The sequence below is a fragment of the Eucyclogobius newberryi genome, unplaced genomic scaffold (genome assembly GCF_026437365.1).
Source record: "Eucyclogobius newberryi isolate DKJ021-1_F unplaced genomic scaffold, fEucNew1.0.hap1 SCAF_15, whole genome shotgun sequence".
In the NCBI taxonomy this organism is placed as follows: domain Eukaryota; kingdom Metazoa; phylum Chordata; class Actinopteri; order Gobiiformes; family Gobiidae; genus Eucyclogobius; species Eucyclogobius newberryi.
In genome coordinates this window covers 31,458,782-31,481,050 of record NW_027315779.1, presented here as the reverse complement: position 1 = coordinate 31,481,050, position 22,269 = coordinate 31,458,782, and the positions used below count along the sequence as shown (strand labels likewise).

The following is a 22,269-nucleotide window of genomic DNA, read 5'->3' as shown; positions in this document are numbered from 1 at the left end:
ACCGCCGGGCAGTGTGCAAGGTTCAGGTCACATGATAGATCCCTGGTTTTGGAGTATGAGACAGAATGATGTATATGGGTCATAGAAACGGTAGACCTCGGCCTCACCGGGCCAGTGGCAGCAGCACTCGTGGATGAATGGATATGAGAGATGAGCAGAGACGACAGAGGAGCTGAGCTGAGGAGAAGAGAGCAGACCCTCACCAACGCTGTACACAATCACACAGGGATTTGGAGATATTCCCAAGTCAAAATTCAAACAATTAAATGGAAGTGGGATTATGTTTGTAGGCAGCATATCTTTACTGATCAATAATTACGGACATTCATAGGTACTAAAACCCCAAAATAATTTTCTCCAATTTTTTTTTGGTTCCCAATTTTATTCAAAATTGTTGTTATTATTATTTTATTTATTTATTACAATTATTGTAGTAGTCAACCATAAAGCACTTATTTGTTTTAATTAGTTAGTGTTTTTTTTAACCTGTTAGGCCCACCTTTTTTCACCCATTCTCGCTCAATGTCTTTAAATTATAATTTTTTCAAATCAAAACCAGCATCAAAAGAGTATACTTTGTCCAAAAATATGTGTTATGCACCTTTTGAAATTCTAGTTTCCGGTGATATGCATTGTGTAAGTGGCAAAACTAATGTACTTTATTTTATGGCCGTGGCTGGAGAGCCGCGGCGCGGTCAAATGGCCGTGCAGTTTCAGGGACCGCGGCATTTCCCTTATAGCCCGTTATAGCCTCATGGCTAACCCTAACCTTAACCTTAACCGGTCAAATAGCGGCGCAGTTTCAGGAGCAGCGGCCGGCACAAAAATAGCATGGCTTTTTCGGCCGCGCGTCGCGGCTCTGCAGACACTCCCTTATTTTATATGAAAATATTTTTTATTGCCTGTGTGTAACAATTGTGTGAACTCTGGGTCCATCAGAGATCTGGCCAGAAGTGAAAGACCAGGGCTTTTAGATCTTTTAACAATGACATGTTGTGCTTCAGTATTTCTTTAGCATTAGTTTACTCAGAGTTGTGTTTTGATTGACTCCTGCATGTTTGAATAATCCCATATTGTCCTGCAACTGAGGCTCCAGCACTCGGAAAATTTCCCTATGTTTGAAGTTGCAAGTAGCATTAAAAAAAAAATTCAGGATCCGGGTCAAACATTTATGTTTAATACTACGATAATCACTATTTAAAAAAATGCTAGTTGTAATTTGATAATGGTAATGTTTAGCTGGACTATACAAAAAGACATTTTATAACAAATACATTCCTATTATTAACTCAAAATGTCTAAAAGGAATGGAATATTTCTGAGAATTTATTATTCTTTGGATACTATTTCTGAGAAGCCTGCATATAAGTTTTTCTTCCACATTCTCATTCGATCATCTTTACAGGAGCTCCAGTTCCTCAGAGTCGCACACGTCAGTCTTTACCGGAGCCTGTAGTAGAGTCCTTCTTTGTCTCAGCTTCCACACACGACTACACTTTCATTGAAATCTGAATCTGTCCAGTGTTTTTGTCCCACTCCAGCTCGGCCTGAACACAGCCAGTATTGATCAGAGCTTTACTTTCATGGAACACTAGAAGAGCAGTATTAAATATTCATGGGATGGGTCTTTGCTTGCAACCTGAGCCTTATTGTTCTAAAACACACTCTCTCTATGCACTCTTTTCTAAAATTCATTGTTTTTGCATTCCATCCTTAATTTGTAAAAAAATAATAATAATAATAATAATTATCTATATCTATATCTATATCTATATCTATATCTATATATATATATATATATATATATATATATATATATATATATATCTGCCCTGAGTACCTAATGTCTCTGGATGTTGTAGGACTGTCTTGGCTGACACGTCTCTGCATCACACTCCTCAGCCTCCCGGGTAAGGTCTATTCCAAGGTAATGGAGAGGAAAATCCGACCGATAGTCGAACCTCGGATTCAGGAGGAGCAGAGTGGTTTTCGTCCTGGTCGTAGAACACTGGACCAGCTCTATACCCTCCATCGGGTGCTCGAGGGTTCATGGGAGTTTGCCCAACCAGTCCACATGTGCTTTGTGGATCTGGAGAAGGCTTTCGACTGTGTCCCTCGGGGTGTCCTTTGGGGGGTGCTCCGGGAGTACGGGGTCCGGGGCCAGGAGCTGTGTTCGCATTGCCGGCAGTAAGTCAGACCTGTTTCCAGTGCATGTTGGACTCCGCCAGGGCTGCCCTTTGTCACCGGTTCTGTTCATAGTAATGTAGACAGGAGCATGGTTGCTTAAGTCCATTGTGCCTATATCTGCCTCTTTTTGATTTGTCTTTATTGAAGATAAAGTCATTCTGGAGAAGATTGTATGTGGATTAGAAAAATGGGTCAATCAGTCTTCAATAAGATTCGGAACTTCTTATTCATTGTTCACCCAGTGCCTATTGAGCGCGACACATCTAATGTAGGTTAAATGTGATGATTCCAATCACCACCACAGATTAGGGTTCCCTCAGAGTGGTTTGCAATCAGGTCCATAATATTATTATAGAAGGTGATATCACTCCCTTGTGTTGTGGAGCAAAACAGTAAAAACCATTCCAGACTATTTGGTTTGAAATCAATATTGCAACTCCCCTCTTGTGTTTGCGTCTGTACAATGAATAGTACAATTTTGTATAACAAAACTTTTTAAAAAAAAAAGTTTTATATCGCTTAATCGCTTCGTGTTGTAAATATATAAAAACATTTATTTTTTTCATTTGATCATATTTTTGATTATTTGATTGGGTTCAATATGTTCTTAATGTTAAATTCAATTAAATTCAATTTATTTTTGTAACGCCCAAAATCACAACAACGGTTGCCTCTGAGGGCCACAGTGAAAAATGAATCAACAATGTCTGTGGTGGCGAGGGACGATGTCCCAGAGTCCTCTGTCCTTAGACCCTCCTTCTCGACCAGGAAAAACTAAAAAAAACCTCCTTGGGAAAAAAGTAGAAACCTGGAGGAATTCCAGAGTGAAGGAGAGATCCGACTCTCACAGACGGACAGACGGACGCGAGGGAGACTGGAGCTGGACCCACTCTTCAGGCAAATGAGGGACCATCAGAGTCGAGCTGGACCCACTCTTCAGGCAGATGAGGGACCATCAGAGTCGAGCTGGACCCACTCTTCAGGCAGATGAGGGACCATCAGAGTCGAGCTGGACCCACTCTTCAGGCAGATAATTGATTGATTGAATGAGTCTGAGATTTTTTCTCTGGGACCTGGACTCCAGAATCTTGCTTTTCATAGCCTGTTACATAATTGCCATAATGTCATGAAATATGCTGTTTCACCTCAATGATGCATGCGCCGCCTCCTCCTCCCGCCTTCAGCTCCATTATGCCGACTTCCATATGGTCAAGCCTGGCATTGTTGTTCCCCGCTCTGACCACAGCTCAATGACACAATGTCACGCTGCATTTCATGCAACATAAGGGCCAACATGAAATGTTGGTGCTAAATTAAAATATTTGTCTCTACCTATAATTTGACTGCATGAATATATTCTGCTTCAAAACAAATCTAGAGTCTCTAACTAGCAAAGCAGAACATCATTTAAATATTTACACATTTTGCTCAGCTTTCAATCCTAAAAACAGCGACGGTGATTTCAGATACAGCGACAACTGGAGCTTTTCAAATAATTAATTTAAAGAAGAAAGAAGTGAAAAATCAAAAGACCATCTATCTACCACCATTCCAATTAAAAGTGGATCCTTTCTGCTCCCTTTCAGATTATTTTTCACTTCTTTATGGAGTCCTCAGAGCAGACTTGTGCGGATCTCTGCTCAATTAACGCTGTCTGTGTGTGGATGTCCTCACTGCTGTTTGACATCACACACGACCCAGTTTGAACTGCTTCCAGTCTTCACAAACATGTTCTGCTCAAAGTGGGCCATGGTTCATCTGCAAGCTGTAATAGTTTTAAATATTTGTAAAAAAAATTAAAAAAATAAAATCAAAGGAGGTTTAAAAAAGAAAAAGAAATGTGAAGATAAAATTAAAAAAAATACACACTCAAAACCTGTGTACTGCAAATGCATGCTTTTTTATTTCAAACCTTGCGTGTACTATGTCCATTTTTTTCCACATAATTTGAATAGTAAAATGGATTTAAGTGTTCCAGCGAGGCTTCCCACATGATATAATTTGAATTAATGCAAACAAAAGACAAGAAGCAAAGCCATAAATAGTTTTTGATCTAGTTAGAAAGGATTTTAACCTGTTACCATCCGCCTATTTCGCCCTGGGTTAGGGTTAGAGGTCATTGTGTTTGCCCACTCAAAATTAACGAAAGTACCCGTCAGTGACCAGGGACCCACAACATGAGGTAGGAAAGCGCGAGCGCTTTCCGAAAATGTATAGTTTATGATATTTGAAAAATGGGAAACATTGTTTTCGCATCGGAATATTATTCTTTCTTTCTTCTTTCTTTCTTTCTTTCTTCTCGGGACCAACCCCCCTATTTTTCACCCAGTGAACATTGACGAAAAGTCACAAAAAATTGCACACCTCTAAAAATCGTCCCTCTCTACATTCTGGCTATTTCCCTTTTCTAAAATAAAAAAATTGGCGCGTCAGCGCCCCCAAATGTACCAAAAATGCATTGAGATGGGAAATGACCCAAAAAAAATCTAATCGTAGAATCATGAAATTTGGCACAGAGGTAGATGGTGACAAGAGAAGTAAAAAATATTACTACGGCAACGCCGTCTACCCAACCAAATGTCGGCCATATTGGTTCAAAAATGGCTAAGCATGACTCGGGAGTTTTTTCAAACGTCGTACTTTTACGAACTCCTCCCAGGGCGTTGGCTCTAAAAAGCTGAAATTTGGTGAAAATGCTACTGAGGAGTGGGACATCAAAAGTTATTCAAATTACATTGATACCTGTCACGGTCTCTGAGCGGCGAAGCCGCAAACTTTAGCTAGAATTTCAGAAATCTCCCAAATTTAACATTTCTGCCGTTTGCGCAGATAAAGTCCGAATTGCGTCAAATCAGAATCAGTTGGCACCACAGCGCCCCCTACAGATTTTACATGGAGGTTAAATGTTTAGTTTTGCGAAATTTTATGAAATTTGACACACAACTCAATTTTGGCATCCCCATCAAAAAAGTCAATGAGACCCATGTCATAATTGTTATGGTTTTGCCGTAGCGATGACCAAAACCTCCCATGTTATTCCAATGGGGAAATCGCCAGAACATGTTTACACTTTAGACTTTCACAAACTCCTCCCAGGGCGTTAGCCCTATTAACCTGAAATTTGGTGAGACTCATCTTCAGGGGTGAACCGTCAAAGGTTATTCACATTTTTATTCAAAGAGTCACGGTGTCTGTGCGGCAAAGCCGCAGATTTTGCCAAGAATTCAAAATAAAATAGCTTTTTGATGGTAAAACAAAGGGGAGAAGATGTGACACCGTCACAGATTCAGCAGTAGGCGTAATAAGAGGACAATTGGGGCGCGTTAGCGCCCCCTCCTCTTGCGGCGTGGCGGCGGCGTGGCGAGGGCCGATCATTGCCGCTTGCGGCTATATTTATTATTATTATTATAAACGCATGCGTCGGAAGCGGCGCATTTCTTTTCCCGGAAGCTTTAAAAAACAAACCCGTGGACAAAAACATTTGTGGATGGTCTCATTCTGTAGCTAACAGTGTGAGGAAAACATGGATACCAAACACCACATTCAAGTCAAACAGGTCATTTGTTATGGACGGAGAAATGCGCCGGACGAGCGTTCGTTGGGAATATTTTCATAGAAGAAAACTTTGTTTACTTGGCAATATCTCGAAATAAAAGTGATGATGTAAGAGAACATTTGAAGTATGGTTTTCGGGTGGGCGTGAACAGGTTAAACTCCAAAAACAATTATGTCTATAGGTGACTGGAAAGGTATAATAAGATGTATCCATTTATTTATCAACCTTTATTTAACCATGTAAGAAAACCCATTGAGATCACACAAAATCGCAATAAGACGGCATTACGATCGGGTAAGATATTTAAGAACCAATGAAAAGGGTGCTAAAATTTTAATTTCAAAAAGCATCCTGACTTACATTTTCATTGTGAATAGTATTGCATAGCATAATTTTGCTTTTGAAAAATAATTTTAAAATCTGTTACAATCCTGCACATGAATTGCTCCCTGTAGTCGTGACTCGAGAAGGAAGTGCACAGTCTGGAGTGTGGACTTAATGGGCCTTTAACACTGTTTATAGAATACATATTTAAAGAGAATGTCGCCAAAGGGAAGAGCCACAGCCACACACTGCAGTAAAAATGAATTTGACACTTTATTACGTTGCCCAATAAAGTACAAATCTAATCATCTCTGCTCTGATGGTCAATCCCTCACTACATTCTTCATCATTTTCCAATGCAGTCTCCAAGAGCTGAGGGCAGAGTTTAGAGGGCCTCAGTTCAGACTCCAGGGCACTACGCTTGTGGCAGAAGCTGTTAAGAACCATTTATGCTCCATTTTTGTACTTTTAAAGGATACCATAGCTTAATTTATACTTCGAATCATTTCTAATGTCACGGTGGTATTCTCGTAAATGACCACCAGAGGGTGCTCAAATTCAGTTTCGACCAAAACGGAAGAAAAAGTGCTAGAATAATAAGCAGAGACGGCCACAGCAGTTTTAGGGTGCATTCCCAATACACTTTTGATTGGAATCAGGATTGGTTTGCCTGGCTGGTTCGGTTCATTTGTGAACGTGCAATTGAACTCTGAACCAAAGAAGCAAACTCTGGTCATGTGACTGCATCCTGAACATCCGGCTTAGCACAAGCTAACGTTTTTTTCAGATCCTTTTTATCACAAAAGACGACAAAGTTAGAATAAAAAACGCAACGCGCGCATTAAAAGACACACAATTTAATGGAATTGAAATGATCATAACTTTGGTTTTATTTGATGGATTTACATGAAACATCACTCAGACGTAGCTTCGGGTCTCCACTTCCGCATGACGTCGACGGCAGCCGTCTACGTGACTTAGTTTTCATGCTGCGTGGTCCTAAAGCCGACCATGTTTGCACACGCGCCAGCGCGGGCGTCGACCCCGAAGGGTTAATTACAGAAATAATAATTTTATAAAGCTAAATGGAAAAAAAACTTGGGGAAAAAGTGGCCAATCCAAGTGGTCCAAGCTGAGGTGGCTCAGGTATCTGTCCTCCGGGCGCCTCCTGGGCTCCTTATTGGACAAATAGACCGGGTGCTAAGGTAGGACACACTTGTTTTGTGTTCATTTCCTTTTGGGATTTGCACGCAGAGGATGCATTTTCACATCATATCCTCAGTGTTTGATTTGTAGGAAAATTACACTTTCTTATAACATACAGCACAGTTGTGTTGACAGAAAAATAACTTGGAAACTGGTATGTCTCTGCAGCATTAGCTTTATCTGTTGTCCAAAGCTCATCCCAGTGTTGGTGTTATTCTCATTTTCTCTGACAAAAGTTGAATGACCCAGACTACATCTTAGTCCAAGCCTTCGTACCATGTCCTGATAAACTAACACACGGACCGGCACAAGCGGTTTAAAACAGTTCAAATGAAGCCAGCGATCTTGCTTCAATGTCCAGTCAGTGCCTTTTCATGCAAATGAAAAAAAACGATTTCATAACATTCGGTTTTGAGGTCTTGGACAAGCTAGGTGGCAATATGCGTTGTTTGAGCTGACTAATATGCCCCCCATTCCGGTTGATGTTTTGCGTCACATATTAACAACTATAATGCGCATTTTCGAACAACAGCAAGATGCAGCTTTGTTAATCTCGTATGTAATGCAGATAAAGTGCACGCTAACCCTTGTGAGTGAATGCGGTTGTGTTCTTCCTTGTAAGCGACCGGCTTCCTTGTATGGTTTTGTTGCCGGGGTCATAGGTCAGTGTGGGCCGTGGAGCGTGGACCGTGGAGCTGTGCATGCGCACAAGGCTTGTGTAGTTTCAGTGCGATTACGCAACCGCATAATCTAGGTGTCTCAATCAGAGATTTTGAACGCCGATTTCAGAATAAGGTGTTTACACGCACACGAAGATGTCTGATTGTATCAGATTAAAGCAACTATTTATTTTCTTTGTTTGCATGTAAACCCATTGAGCCTCTCGCATCTTTGAACTCATTTTGCCGGCTTCAACTTATGCGCCTGGAAAGATGCGCGTGCGTCGCTAATGGTTCCGGGTGCGCCATTGACAGAGATACATGGCAGTGTTTACGTCATTTCCAGTGCGAATTTCGCGATCTATGGGAGGTTTAAGATGGTCTAGATTCTAGAACGAAAAAGAATATAGTATGTGAGTGCTAGATTTTTTCCAGACCAGAACCGTATCACCCGGGTTTCGTTTTTTTGGGATCTGAAACAAAAAAAAAAAAAAAAATTCGAGATCCGGACCTGCGTATCGGTACACATCCCTAGTCTGATAGCTTCTGGTTCTTACAGTAAAAGTTTATCAAAACGCTTCTGGAGGCTGCTCTTCTGACCTGAACATGAAGTTTGTGTTTTCATGTGACTGGAGCTGGAGCCGCTCAGGTCTTTACAGTGCAGTGTTAGCTGCAGTAACACGTTCAAAATGGGCGGTTTACATGATCGCCCCATCTGTAATCTCACGCACACCAATGATGCTGGTGCTTTTATGAGAAGATTTCATTAATAATAATAATAATAATAATAATAATAATAATAACTTTTATTTATATAGCGCTTTTCAGTGACCCAAAGATGCTGAACATAATAAAAAAGGGGGGGGGGGGTATTTACAGACAGGGGGGGACAACACTTACAATACACATTAATATACAGATAAAATGAACAAGACAGAAGAAGTAGAGAGAAAAAGATGGGGATGTAACAGGGGGTAGAAGAGTAGGCAATGGGGTAGAGGAGGCTCGGGGTAGGGGAGGTCATAGGCTTGGGTGAAGAGGTATGTTTTTAGGCGGGATTTGAATGTTGTGAGTGAGGGAGAGTGGCGGACAGGTTGGGGGAGGGAGTTCCAGAGTCGGGGTGCTGTTCGGGAGAATGCTCTGTCGCCAAAAGTTTTGAGTCGGGATGTTGGACAGCATTGGACAGATTAGTTTAATAGGGTCGATGGGGCCGATACACAAACTTACAAAGGGGGCGATATTTTCATGAAATGTATACTGTTGATAGACACACATTCATGTATTACGGTATTTATAAACTGATATTTTTGAATTATTTCACTGCATCCAACACATATAAAGGTACAATGCATAACTTGTATTACTAAATAGAATAGAACGACAAAAAAGGATGTCATAATTTTCCAACAAATTTTCTATTACATTTTTATACTGAAACCACATTAAAAAAATACATATTATATTCATGAACAAACGAGATGGAAAGACTTGTAATCAGTCCCATTTAACACTAGAAATTGTTTGATTTATTCCACCAAAGTGTGAAATCTGCTCCAAACCATACTTTTACTGACCCATCATTGACTGTGGACATCTGCCTTAAAAAGACCCAAGCTGATCATTGACGAAATGAAAACAAGAAAGATTCGAGGCCCTCTGACATATTATAAAAGCCCTTTATTGTGGCTATGGACATGTGAGAACAACACAGAACAACAATACAATACTAACTGTGGAGAGAATACACATAGGAGAGTGCACCTGCAACATTAAATACACTTTCTGGCCCCTCGTAGTTGATCTACAACAGGAGGTAATTAGGAGTGATCACTAATAAATTATGGTAATCACTAAGACTAAAAGCAATAAAATAGGCCCATAGAGAAAATCTCAATGAATGTGTAGTTTTGTGTTTATGGCAGAGAGGGGAAGAGCTCATTTAAACATGATATATCTTCTAGGAAAACAGATAAAATCAATGTCCTCATTCAAGCCCAGAATGTGATTCTATTAAAATGTTTGTCTTCAAGACAGTTTTAAGTCTGTCCCTTGATTTCTGGGGAAGGTGTCTAAGACCATGACTTTTGGGTGGTTGGGGGTTTGGGTTCCTATGACATGTTTGTGTCCAGAGAACAAGTGCCTTGTCTAATCTCCTTTTAGTTAATGAAATGTAATAACAGTCCAAGCGATAAACATGAGTGGAGCTAAAGTTAGTCTCTACACCTTGAGAGTCTAATCATTGACGATTTGATATAATTGGATCTCGATTTGATTGTACTTCAATTCATGCACAGCCCTCCTCTTAATGCAGTAATATGCATGTCCAGACTAATATCCATCAACAGCTACTTGCCTTTCCAGCAAATAGTCTGGAGCCGCAGCCCTCAGACTGGCACAGGTTTCTGGCGTGCAGCTCTCTGAAGCTGCCAGGACACACTTTTAATGAGCTGCAGTCAGACTGAAAATATGGAGATCGGGGAAATACTCTGCAGCAGATTGGCCACATCTGCTGCACTGCACATGCTCTGTGGATTCATTTCCCACAACAGCAAATGCGTGATGTAGTTTGCTTGCAGCAGCAGCAGCAGCTCGTATTCCGCTCTCTTTTCACTCGAGCAGACGTGAAACAATGAGTTATGACTAATTATGAACCTCAGCTCCTCGTACAGACTAGGTTTTAGAAATGTCATTAGGCCTATATACACTGACTCCAACATGACTCCAGGGTGGGACTGTGCGTGTTACTTGCAGAGTATCTGTTGCACCTCTGTTGCAACTCCGCAGCACTGTGGTCCATATTTCACAAACGCAACGCAGTTTCACGCCCCCCTGAAAACCACTCCAGGCCGCCGCGGTGTTCAGCAAAATTAGACTTCTTGTGGATTGTTCCGAGCCCTGCGTCCGCAGTGCGTGAGGTCAGTGTACGAGGGCGCATTAGTTTCAAGCACTTTATACATTTTGTGTGGCCCACGTGGGTCTTGAACCACACTCACACCAGAGTCTGTGTACATTAAGCACTAGTCAATAAGTCACACCACCGTTCATAACTGTGCTGTCACACCTTAACATATGCATTTAAGTGTTAAATATATCCACACAGACTGCAGCAGTGGGCTTCACAACAGCTGAAACTTTAGGTTTCCGTTAAAAAGAAAGTAAAAAGCGCAGTGTGGGAACGAGGCTGAAACTGCATTTAAAGGACTGGAGGCCCAAAGCAGTGTTGCTAAGACAAATCTTTAAGGAAATAGACGAGTAGAACTGGTTTTTGATTCCATTTTGATTCCTAACCATACATGTCCAAGCATACAACACATGGATGTTAGCCAAGCACATGGTTTCAGTCCACACTTTGTTTGTGTGTGATCCTTATGTGTCGTGATACTGTTGTATATGCATAATGCATAATATGCACAACCTTTTAATGGTCCCTTGAGCATGTCCTGGGACAACACTGTCATTTTTCTAAATAAATAAATAAAAACATAAAATAAATACCTTTCAACTAGCATTGCCTGTTCCTGGGTACAGCGATATATTATGAATATAATGTTGAAATTCATATTCTCACATGAGATGAGTAAGCAGATAACTGCAGCCTTGCTGTGAGGACACTGCCGGTGCTGAAACTGTACTATTAAAATAGTGCTTTGTCATTCCCTGTGTGGGCCCGCTTTAGGGGCCCACCTGTTCCCCATGTGACAGCAGAGCTCTTCAGGAGAGGCTTTTGTTTAGGTTCTTCGTGGTGTTGAATTCAAATTTGCTGTCCCTGTGTTAGGGAGATAGCACAGCTAAATGAGTTTCTCTGCAGCATCAGCACAAATACACCACAATGAACTTATGTAAGCGCTAGATTCAGATGCATTTGTGATTCCAATCTTGTTATGTTCTTCTGTTCTTCTACACACACACAATAGAGCACCTTTAATGTCAGTGAGAAGTCTACTGAAGGCACCTTGTGGTAAAAAGTCTGAACTATTTAAGCAACACCATTTGCTCAATCATGCAAGACATTCTCATTGGTTCAGCTTGTTCATACTGACCATTTATGTCAGAGTACATGAAAAGCTCACCACTGTTTCCATGGAAACGGCAGGAGTGGGCTGCTCAGAACCAAAGCCAGTGAGGCCAAGGCAACAGCACAAGTGTGACAGAGGAGCAGCTCTGACCCACTGCTGACATCATCTCTGACCATCACTCACCTCCCTCTCCCCCCGTCTCCCTCCCTTCTGTTCTCTCTCTCTCTCTCTCTCTCTCTCTCCTTTTGACTCTGTTCTCTTGCCCCCCCTCTTTGCTCCTCCCCCTCTCTGCTCTCTCCCCCTCTCTGCTCTCTCCCCCTCTCTGCTCTCTCCCCCTCGCTGCTCCTCCCCCTCGCTGCTCTCTCCCCCTCTCTGCTCTCTCCCCCTCTCTGCTCTCTCCCCCTCTCTGCTCCTCCCCCTCTCTGCTCCTCCCCCTCTCTCTCTATCCCTCACACAGACTCGCTCATGATCTTCTCCAGCGCCACACGACTCCATCTGAGCAGCTTATACAGACTGACACTAGTCCATATGTCAAACTCCCTAAGTGAAGCCTGTTCACCATGCGTCCCCGGGACTCCAGGGAGAAGTAACACTGCACATGCTCACTTGGCGGAGCCGCACAGAGCTTCAAAGATCTGAATGAATCTGTTAATGAGTTTGACAATCATTTGATCGGTTTGCCGATTAAATAGGCCGATTTAGTTGCTTTTGTTTTTTGAGTTTGTTTAACAGTCCAAACATCTATTTCTGATCGTGAGGCAAAAGACACACGCCCAAAGAAAACACACTTTTATCAACATTATTCAGCTAACTTCAGCTCCGTCCAGGCATGCTATACGCCGCTTTCACAGTGATTTGCAGTTGGAAATGTTTTTTTTTTTAATTGTTTTTAACTAATGTGAAAAATGCAAACAAACAGTATTAACAAAACAAAATCAAATCTAAATGAAAAATGTATCTGAAAATATATACAAATATATTTTTGTCATATTGCCCAGGTCTAGTTATCCATAATCGCCAGATTACAGTCAAGCTGTCATTGAGCTGCTGCAGCTCTGAAAGCTCCGTTTGGTGAGTTTCATAAAGTATTTTGTTTCTCTTAAGGACCAAGATGCAGAAAAGTGCGACTGTGCTCACATTTACTCTCACACTCACTCATAACGTGGAGTATGTTGTTCAAGGACACATAATGCAGCAGGTCTCAGCACTTTAATACAACAAGCACAGTTCTGTTTAAGAGATAAAGATGCCAGAGGCAGTGGACAAAACATGGACGCAAGTAAGTGTACAATTTGAATAAAATTATTCAAGTAGAAGCAGTACTGACACATACCATTACACAAGTTCAGAAGTACATTTACTCAGATCCACAGTTTGAAAGATCAATAACACTTTCTACTCCACCACATTTCTAAAAAGCTTGAAAGTAGTTAAGTTGAGGAGTTTGCCACATCTTTCGTCCCAGTTAAAGCTTCGTGATGCTCACTCCAGAGACGGTGAAGATGCTGCTACAAACTCACAACTAAGTCAGTTTGACGGTTTGTTATGACGTGGGTTTCATTTATTTCAAGGTTGTTAACAATATAGCTTTGACTTGGCTTATCATGATTATGTTTTGGAGAGGAGATGGTACAGTTCATTTACAACATATAGTGTAATTGACTATTTGCAGTGCACCATTTCTAACCAATCTCTAATCTAATCTTTTAAAACAATTATCTTTTACAGTTATCGTGGAATGAACAGAAAAGACCAACATGTTAGAAGTAATTAGAAGTAACCCAGGTAAATGGTCAAATTTATACAGTGTTTTTCTACCTTCGCGCCGCCATCCTGTGGGTCAGTGGATCTGACCGCTCTACCAGGTTGAGAGAGGGACTCGAACCACCGAGCTTCGAATCAGAAGACAACCACTCTGCCACTGAGTTAGTTTTGGAAAAATACAGTTTCTACACAAAATACTTCAGTGCTTAAGTCATTTGTTGACTGAACAACTTCTACTTGTATTACAGTAATATTTGACCAGGTGAATCTGTACTTTTGTCAGTGAGGACACTACTCTGGACACACCATCTGTAATCTGAAAAACAACTAAATAAAACGTTAATAATGCGCAAATTCTAGTCAAAAATAGACATAAAAATAAAATCACGTCTGCATTGAGTTTTGTCTATTACAGACTTGTAGTGTTCAGAGGAACATTCAACTCAAGAAAATGTCCCTAAAAAGTTTACAAAAGTAAAATGAGGGTGTGAGTGTGGAGACCTCTGAGACCTGGCGTGCCTTTGATGGAGAGCTGGGTTAAATCAGCTCTGCTGCAGCTCCGCTCTAAAACTCCTCAAACAAAGGCTTTCCACAGACGTCAGGACGAGACACGGCTCAGGGTTTTACAGTGACAACGGATCAAGAATTGTTTCAAGATGATTTGAAAAGATCCACATTTGAAGCATTTTACCACAAAAGTGCTTCAGGTTTAATTGTGCTGGTCGGTCGTTATGCAGAGCTCTGTAGATGGCGTTGCCTGACAGAAGACTCTTCTTCACTGTGGACTGACAGATCAGGTGTGGGGTCTCATCCAGGGCTTCAGTCTGGGACTTTTTGGGATTGTTTTGAGATTGTAAGGGTTGTGTTTGTGCGTAGACCAGAGACATCCAACGCTGTGAATCAAAGCCATCCAATTATATTTTCCACGGAGCCATTGTCTGGGGACCACAATTCTATTATTTACAGTATTTTAAATGACATCAGGCTTAAACAACATCTCGAACAGGACTAGACAGAATCTGAACCTTAAATATAAATGGCATTGCAACATCTGATTCAATTTACATTAAAAGTATAGTAGTTTTACTGAATAGGGATGCAACAATATAAGATATGCAAATCTCACTGTAGCATATTATTGCAGTATGAACCTCACGGTACAATATTATAGTATTAACGCAATATTGTGGGAAGGCTCACGATGACATTGAAGAGCGATATTGAGGTTTTGCTTACAACAATAAGAGCAATAGCCATATCATCTTGTCATTCTCATTCATTGTTCAGTGATTTGTTTTCTAACGTGCAAAATGTACATGAACAGCCTGCTGGAGTAATAGCAATGCACTTTGACTAAGAACCTACTTTGTGCTGTGCACTACAAACACAGTTAATGAATTCAAATGTGAAAGCCCAATAAAGTGCAGTGCAGTTCATATGAAGGTGTTTTTGTCAACAGTAGAGACCACGTGCATCCCTGATGTTTCTGCAGCTCTGGACCTTGTGCTGTTGTAAGGCTGTTGGGTCTGAAGTTTATAGCTCGGACTGAACTTTTTTGCGGATGAATTCCTGGAACTTTGAGTGTCAAATGAGTCCTCTCGATGCTTGTATTTCCCGAGGATTTGATATATCCATGAGTACCACGCTGTTCTTCAGCAGAGCTACTGTTTGACGTCTTACTTTCTCCTCGTTTGTTGTCTTGGCGAAACCAAACCAAATCTGGGACGTAGAAGCAGGGTTTTTCACAGTCTCTGCTCGGCTTTCCGTTCCAAGCCATTTACTGTTCTGTGCAAACAACACGCCGAGTGCGGCTGTTGTTGTTGTTGTTAACGTCATGTGGAAAGCATGTATCCAACGATCCTATTGGCTCAAACAGCGGCTCTGATGGTGGCGCGGCACAAAAGACCATGTATTTTCCGGACTATAAGTCGCATCTTTTTTCATAGTTTTGGACAGGGTGCGACGTATACTCCAGAGAAACTTATATGTGATATTATTCGTTATTTTAACACTGGCAACCACACGTCACATGTTGATTATTTTCACTCTGATAACCGAGGAAGAATAATTCAATGGATTTAGTGATTTAGGGTAATACTGATGCTTTGGTAAACTTGTTAGCATGTTCTTTATGCTATAGTTATCTGAATAACTGGTGTTGGATTTGATCAAATACATTTCCCCCAAAAATGTGACTTATACTCCAGTGCGACTTTTATATGTTTTTTTTCTTCTCTATATTGTATTTTTTGGCTGGTGCGACTTATAGTCGGGAAAATACGGCAGTTATCTTAGTTTTTTCCATCCATCCATTTTCTTCTGCTTATCTGGGGCTGGGTTGCGGGGGCAGCAGTCTAAGCAGGGACTCCCAGACTTCCTACTCCCCAGACAATTCTTCCAACTACTATGGGGGGATCCCGAGGCGTTCCCAGGCCACCCGAGATAATCAAATTCAGATCTAGTATTTTGGATGCAAATCCATGCCATTTAATAACAAGAGCAGACAACGACAAAATCGTGGCAATTTTGCATCCATGATATCGGAATATTGCAATACAGTTGCATCCCTAGTTCTGATGAGACCATTTGCTTGCTGAAAATCGTGGCATCTCTGCTGCTGTTCACTGTAGGCCAGAGGCGACACATTTGCCAGGCTTGATTGCAATGTGGTCCGGACCATGGCCCGGCCTATTTCACCATCAATGGGCGAGACCATATTGCTTAGTGGGTCGGATTTGGCCTGCAGGCTGCCAGTTGAATAGCCCTGCTGTAAATACACCAGATTCAGCTCAGAGCTAGTTTTAATCCATAGTCTCACTGGATTGAGGGTTTCTTTTTTTAATATTAGTTCTGATAAAGCTCAACATCATTCTTAAACTGTTCAGGAATGGCCACATTTTGTAGTGTTCATGTAATTTATTTAGTATAGATACTTGCTCAAATGAATATCTAGTTTCAATACTTTTGACAACCAGAGCATGGAGACAAGTGTAGTATTTAAACACTGAGCACTCTTGGCATAACCCAAAAGTCCACACCAAACACAAAGGTCTGTGAATGAGATTATGGTGCTTGTTTGTGAGGAGCGCATGAGGCCGGTACCACAGAGGAACCTGAAGCTCTCTGACGGAGCCGCTGTGACAGATTGAATGTCACTCCGTTTGAAGCCGGTGTTGGCACTCTCCCCCAGGACCTGCTCTTTCAGGTGTCGGTGCTCTTCACCAGATCCTGCTCTTTCAGGTTGGACCGCGGCTGGAAAATGAGCCCTCTCTGGGGACTAGCTACACAAAGCCATTGTGGAAGAAATCTCAGGAGGCTCCAGGAGAAAGAAACAAAGGCTGAAGAGGGAGTGATATCACACTTTGATAGGTTTGAAGTTCTCATCTATCTATATCTATTGGTTACTTTTACAATTTACTTTGGTAAAACTTTTTTTTTTTTACTTTATTATGTGTAAAAAATATTGTGTACAGGCTCTTTAAGTGACATCACATTGGCAAACTTGTATGTTTATGAAGTTAGACTGAATCAGAGTGAATAAGTGTTTCATACAACAATGTGGTGACCTTGAACTGCCCAAAGCCTCTGGTCCAGAGAAGCTGAGGCCTGAAGGAACAGAGAGAGTTCCGCCTCTGGGCAGGTCTTCATACAAAATCATTCACTCCTACTACATTACTCATATTTAAAAGTAACCACCTTCTCACTTGAATAGGTCTTCTCATATGTCCAAAGCCAGGGGCCTAAAGCACTAATGTGTCTGTCTGGAATGACACATGTCTTCACTGTGAGTTGTAGGTCTCACAGTGAGAAAGGGACAAAGATTAGACTTTGAACCGTCACACAAACAAAGACCAGCAGCATTTATATCAAACCATCAGATGTATTCTCAGAGCGAACCCTCTCCTTATTATTCTGTCAACAACACAAACATGTGACCGACAGTAAACAAAAAAAAACATGTGACCGACAGTAAACACAAACATGTGACCGACAGTAAACACAAACATGTGTCCTGCCGTTAGCTGGTGCCAGAGTCAGGACTAAACATGGACCAGCCTCCTGCTGGTGCCCAGAGTCAGGACTAAACATGGACCGGCCTCCTGCTGGTGCCAGAGTCAGGACTAAACATGGACCGGCCTCCTGCTGGTGCCAGAGTCAGGGCTAAACATGGACCGGCCTCCTGCTGGTGCCAGAGTCAGGACTAAACATGGACCGGCCTCCTGCTGGTGCCAGAGTCAGGACTAAACATGGACCGGCCTCCTGCTGGTGCCAGAGTCAGGACTAAACATGGAGCGGCCTCCTGCTGGTGCCGGAGTCAGGACTAAACATGGACCAGCCTCCTGCTGGTGCCAGAGTCACGACAAAACATCGACCAGCCTCCTGCTGGTGCCGGAGTCAGGACTAAACATGGACCGGCCTCCTGCTGGTGCCAGAGTCAGGACTAAACATGGACCGGCCTCCTGCTGGTGCCAGAGTCAGGACTAAACATGGACCGGCCTCCTGCTGGTGCCAGAGTCAGGACTAAACATGAACCGGCCTCCTGCTGGTGCCAGAGTCAGGACTAAACATGGACCGGCCTCCTGCTGGTGCCAGAGTCAGGACTAAACATGGACCGGCCTCCTGCTGGTGCCAGAGTCAGGACTAAACATGGACCGGCCTCCTGCTGGTGCCAGAGTCAGGACTAAACATGGAATCTGTGTTTCAGTTTTATGCAGCTAAAATCTGGAACAGTCTTCTTGAAGATGTGAGACAATGTTCAAATCTAAGCTAAAAACAGTTTTGTTTAGCTGTGCATATGACTGAAAGGATTTTATTTGCACTCTTCTCTTTTATGTCTGTTTTGTGATTTCTGTCATGTCTTTGTGATTTTAATGCATTTTTCATGTTGTGTGAAGCACTTTGAATTGCCTTGTGCTCTACAAATAATCTTGCCTTCACAATCACAATCGATTGCATTCTACGATTTCAACATGAATGGCATATCTAATCTCGAACAAAGTCCCCAAGCAGAGGCTCTGGTCCCTGTGTGTGATGTGGTGTCAGTGAGGAAGGAGCTCACTCACCAATCGAGTCCAAAATATCCCACACTGTTTGGGAGAAACCACAGTCTGTGGCTGGTAATAACACATGCCTATTTCTATTATCGGTCCCTGTCTTACTCAAAGACCTAATATGGCCCACTTTTAGAGTTAAGACACAAGATTTTCCCCATGATGAGTAATCTTGCATCACAGACGGCCAAAATCATGCAGTTGACCCGGCTTAAGAGGGAAAATCTTTCTCCTGGAATTATGAAAAGATTTAGTATGATTCCCTTGCATTATTTTGTGTTTAGTGATTAAAAAAATAAAAAGACAGAACGTTTTTCCATGAAATACAACTTCCGTTACGCTTGCCCCATGGAAGTGCTTTCCTTGGAATCCTGATCTGTTGAGAGTAAAAATGCAAAGCAAAAGAAGATTGAATTCTGCCAAGTGGAAGTGGAAGTGTAAATTCTAAAAACTATGTTGTTGACAGAATTGCACCTTCTTTTGCTTTGGCCCCTACCTGGATAACGAAGGATCACACATACACTAGATGCATGATTTTAGGATATTTTAGCAAAGTAAACAATGTTAATAATACTTAATAATAGCGGTGTAACAATTCAGAAATCTCAACATTCAGTTCATTATTCCCACTTCTGTGATCAAACGCTGAAAAATGTCTTTAAACTATTATTATTGTAAACATACAAGTAAATTACACAGCTGTAGCCAAATTGAGGTTAAAGTGCATATGACAGAGTCGGAGATTGTTTTAACAATTACTTTGTTTAGTGGGAGAGCCTCTGTGGTAAAAATGTATCATAGTTTTTCAGTCAAGTTGCAAAAATTTAAAGTTGAAAATTACAGAAAGTAGAACAGAATCTCTGTCTATGTCATCAATATGCAACATTCCATCAAAAATGCAGAGAAAATGTTCAAGGCATGAAACGACTGCATGAGTAAATCGAGAATTATTATTTTGTTGTGTTCAAAGTGGTCTGCAGTGGGCGCTGTGCTGTCTTTTCTGCCCACACACTGTTTACTGTGCACGTTTACGACTCCTCTGTGCTCGCTGGACTGGAGCTGGATGTGATTGTTTGTTCATCAGCAGAATGGAATGAGCTCTGTGTTTAAACAGTGAGCAGTAACAGTTGGAGGGCCACAGTTAGCCAAGAGTCACAGCTGCTCTGCAAACACGGCTGTGGGAAGCACCAAGAACCAGCAGAGCTCAACACATACAAAATGCATATATTTAAAGGGCACATATCATGCCAAAATTCAGCTTTTAACCATGTTCTGATGTCTTCAGCTGTATTTAGCTTAATTTAAAAATATTTCAGCTTTTCACTGGCCCTGTCGCTGCACCCTCTGACTAGGGTGAACAAAGACAAAGCCACTCTGTGTCTCCTGTTTTTAGTGACAAGGCGGCGCCATAAACACACACATTTGTCCCTCTCCTTTCATCTCTGTCTGGGTTTCCATTGTAATGGGGAAAAACGACTTTCTTCGCTCAAACAGATCCTGGAGCGTTTTGTCCCTCTGCAGTTGCCACTGTGACACTGCTGATTCACACATTTGTATCTGTTGAATGACCTTGGCTCTTGGCTGTATAAAACTCCACTGTGGGGCGCTCCTCTGTACCTTCTGCTGTTCTGTGCTGCTTTTCCTGCGAGAGAATCAATTCCACAAGGCCATGCTTAGACTTTAGTTGATTTGATCGCAAATTACAGTCTTGAGTCAGAGTTAGGGATTCCTGCAATCGTAGAATAATCCATTGTGCTCATTGTAAACAGATAATCCTCTGTAGACTGAGGCACACAAATGCACAGAGGAGACTAAATTCAGCCGGATTTTAAAATTGTCATACCTAGAAATTGCGAGTGGAGTAGAGAGGGCCCAGTTTATGGTGGACCGCATCTAATCAGATGATTAACTTATTCAGTCTAAAATGCATTATTTTGTCACAATAGTGAAAATAAGAAGAAATAGAACCAATTTCCCCCCTCCCCCCTAATATTATAGATAATACCAACAAAGTATCCACAGGGCACATAACCATTTACAAGATGCAAATCAGCTCCCAAGTCCAACTTATACAATTTCAAAATAACTCAAGATGATATTCACACACAATCACATAATTAACGTGATTTGAGGCAGAAATGATCAGAAAGGAAGCAGAGAAGATGAGCTCCTAAACGAGAATCTTGAAAGACGCAAAGTGAATAAACCTATGTTTTAGGAAACAACATTGGAAAGTCCATTTTGCATGCTATGTGTTGTTTAACAACACATATTATGCATACAACAGACTAAAGCATATGTCTTCTTCAAAGAGGAATTCAACGTGAGAGCCATCACAAAAAGCCATCCCTGGCCAGTGTGAATCTTCCCAGTGCACATCGCTCATGACAAACACAAAGGATGGACGTCTTCACCCTCTGACAGCCACTTTGATCCGTTCTCACTCACACTTCAACATCTGCGTCAACTGTCAAGTCAAACTGCGCTCTTTCATCCTCCAACCCAGAGTCAGCCATACAATCACAATGTGTGAGCGAGTGTCAGCGAGCATGTGAGGGTGAGGGTGGGTGTGAGTGTGAGCCTGTGTGTGAGTGTGAGGGTGAGTGTGAGCATGAGCGTGAGGGTGAGGGTGGGTGTGAGGGTGAGTGTGAGTGTGAGGGTGAGTGTGAGGGTGAGTCTGAGTGTGAGTCTAAGTGTGAGGGTGAGTGTGAGTGTGAGTGTGAGTGTGAGTGTGAGTGTGAGGGTGAGTGTGAGGGTGAGTGTGGGTGTGAGGGTGAGTGTGAGGGTGAGTCTGAGTCTAAGTGTGAGTGTGAGGGTGAGTGTGAGGGTGAGTGTGGGTGTGAGTCTGAGTCTAAGTGTGAGGGTGAGTGTGAGGGTGAGTGTGAGGGTGGGTGTGAGTGTGAGCATGAGCATGAGGGTGAGGGTGAGCGTGAGGGTGGGTGTGAGGGTGAGTGTGAGGGTGAGTCTGAGTCTAAGTGTGAGGGTGAGGGTGAGTGTGAGGGTGAGCGTGAGGGTGGGTGTGAGGGTGAGTGTGAGGGTGAGTCTGAGTCTAAGTGTGAGGGTGAGTGTGAGGGTGGGTGTGAGTGTGAGCATGAGCATGAGGGTGAGGGTGAGCGTGAGGGTGGGTGTGAGGGTGAGTGTGAGGGTGAGTCTGAGTCTAAGTGTGAGGGTGAGTGTGAGGGTGAGTGTGAGGGTGAAGGTGGGTGTGAGGGTGAGGGTGAGTGTGAGTGTGAGTCTGTGTGTGAGTGTGAGCATGAGCATGGGGTGAGGGTGAGTCTGAGTGTGAGTCTAAGTGTGAGGGTGAGGGTGAGTGTGAGTGTGAGGGTGAGTGTGAGGGTGGGTGTGAGGGTGAGTGTGAGCGTGAGGGTGGGTGTGAGGGTGAGTGTGAGTGTGAGGGTGAGTCTGAGTGTGAGTCTAAGTGTGAGGGTGAGGGTGAGTGTGAGTGTGAGTGTGAGGGTGAGTGTGAGGGTGAGGGTGGGTGTGAGGGTGAGTGTGAGCGTGAGGGT

The 22,269-nt window shown here is 42.4% G+C and overlaps 1 protein-coding gene across 1 annotated transcript in view; it reads right to left on the bottom strand.

Moving 5' to 3' along the window:
• Nucleotides 1-22,269, bottom strand: part of tmem132e (transmembrane protein 132E) — a 159,257-nt gene that overhangs the window by 101,577 nt on the left and 35,411 nt on the right. The gene's annotated exons all lie outside the window — the stretch shown is intronic.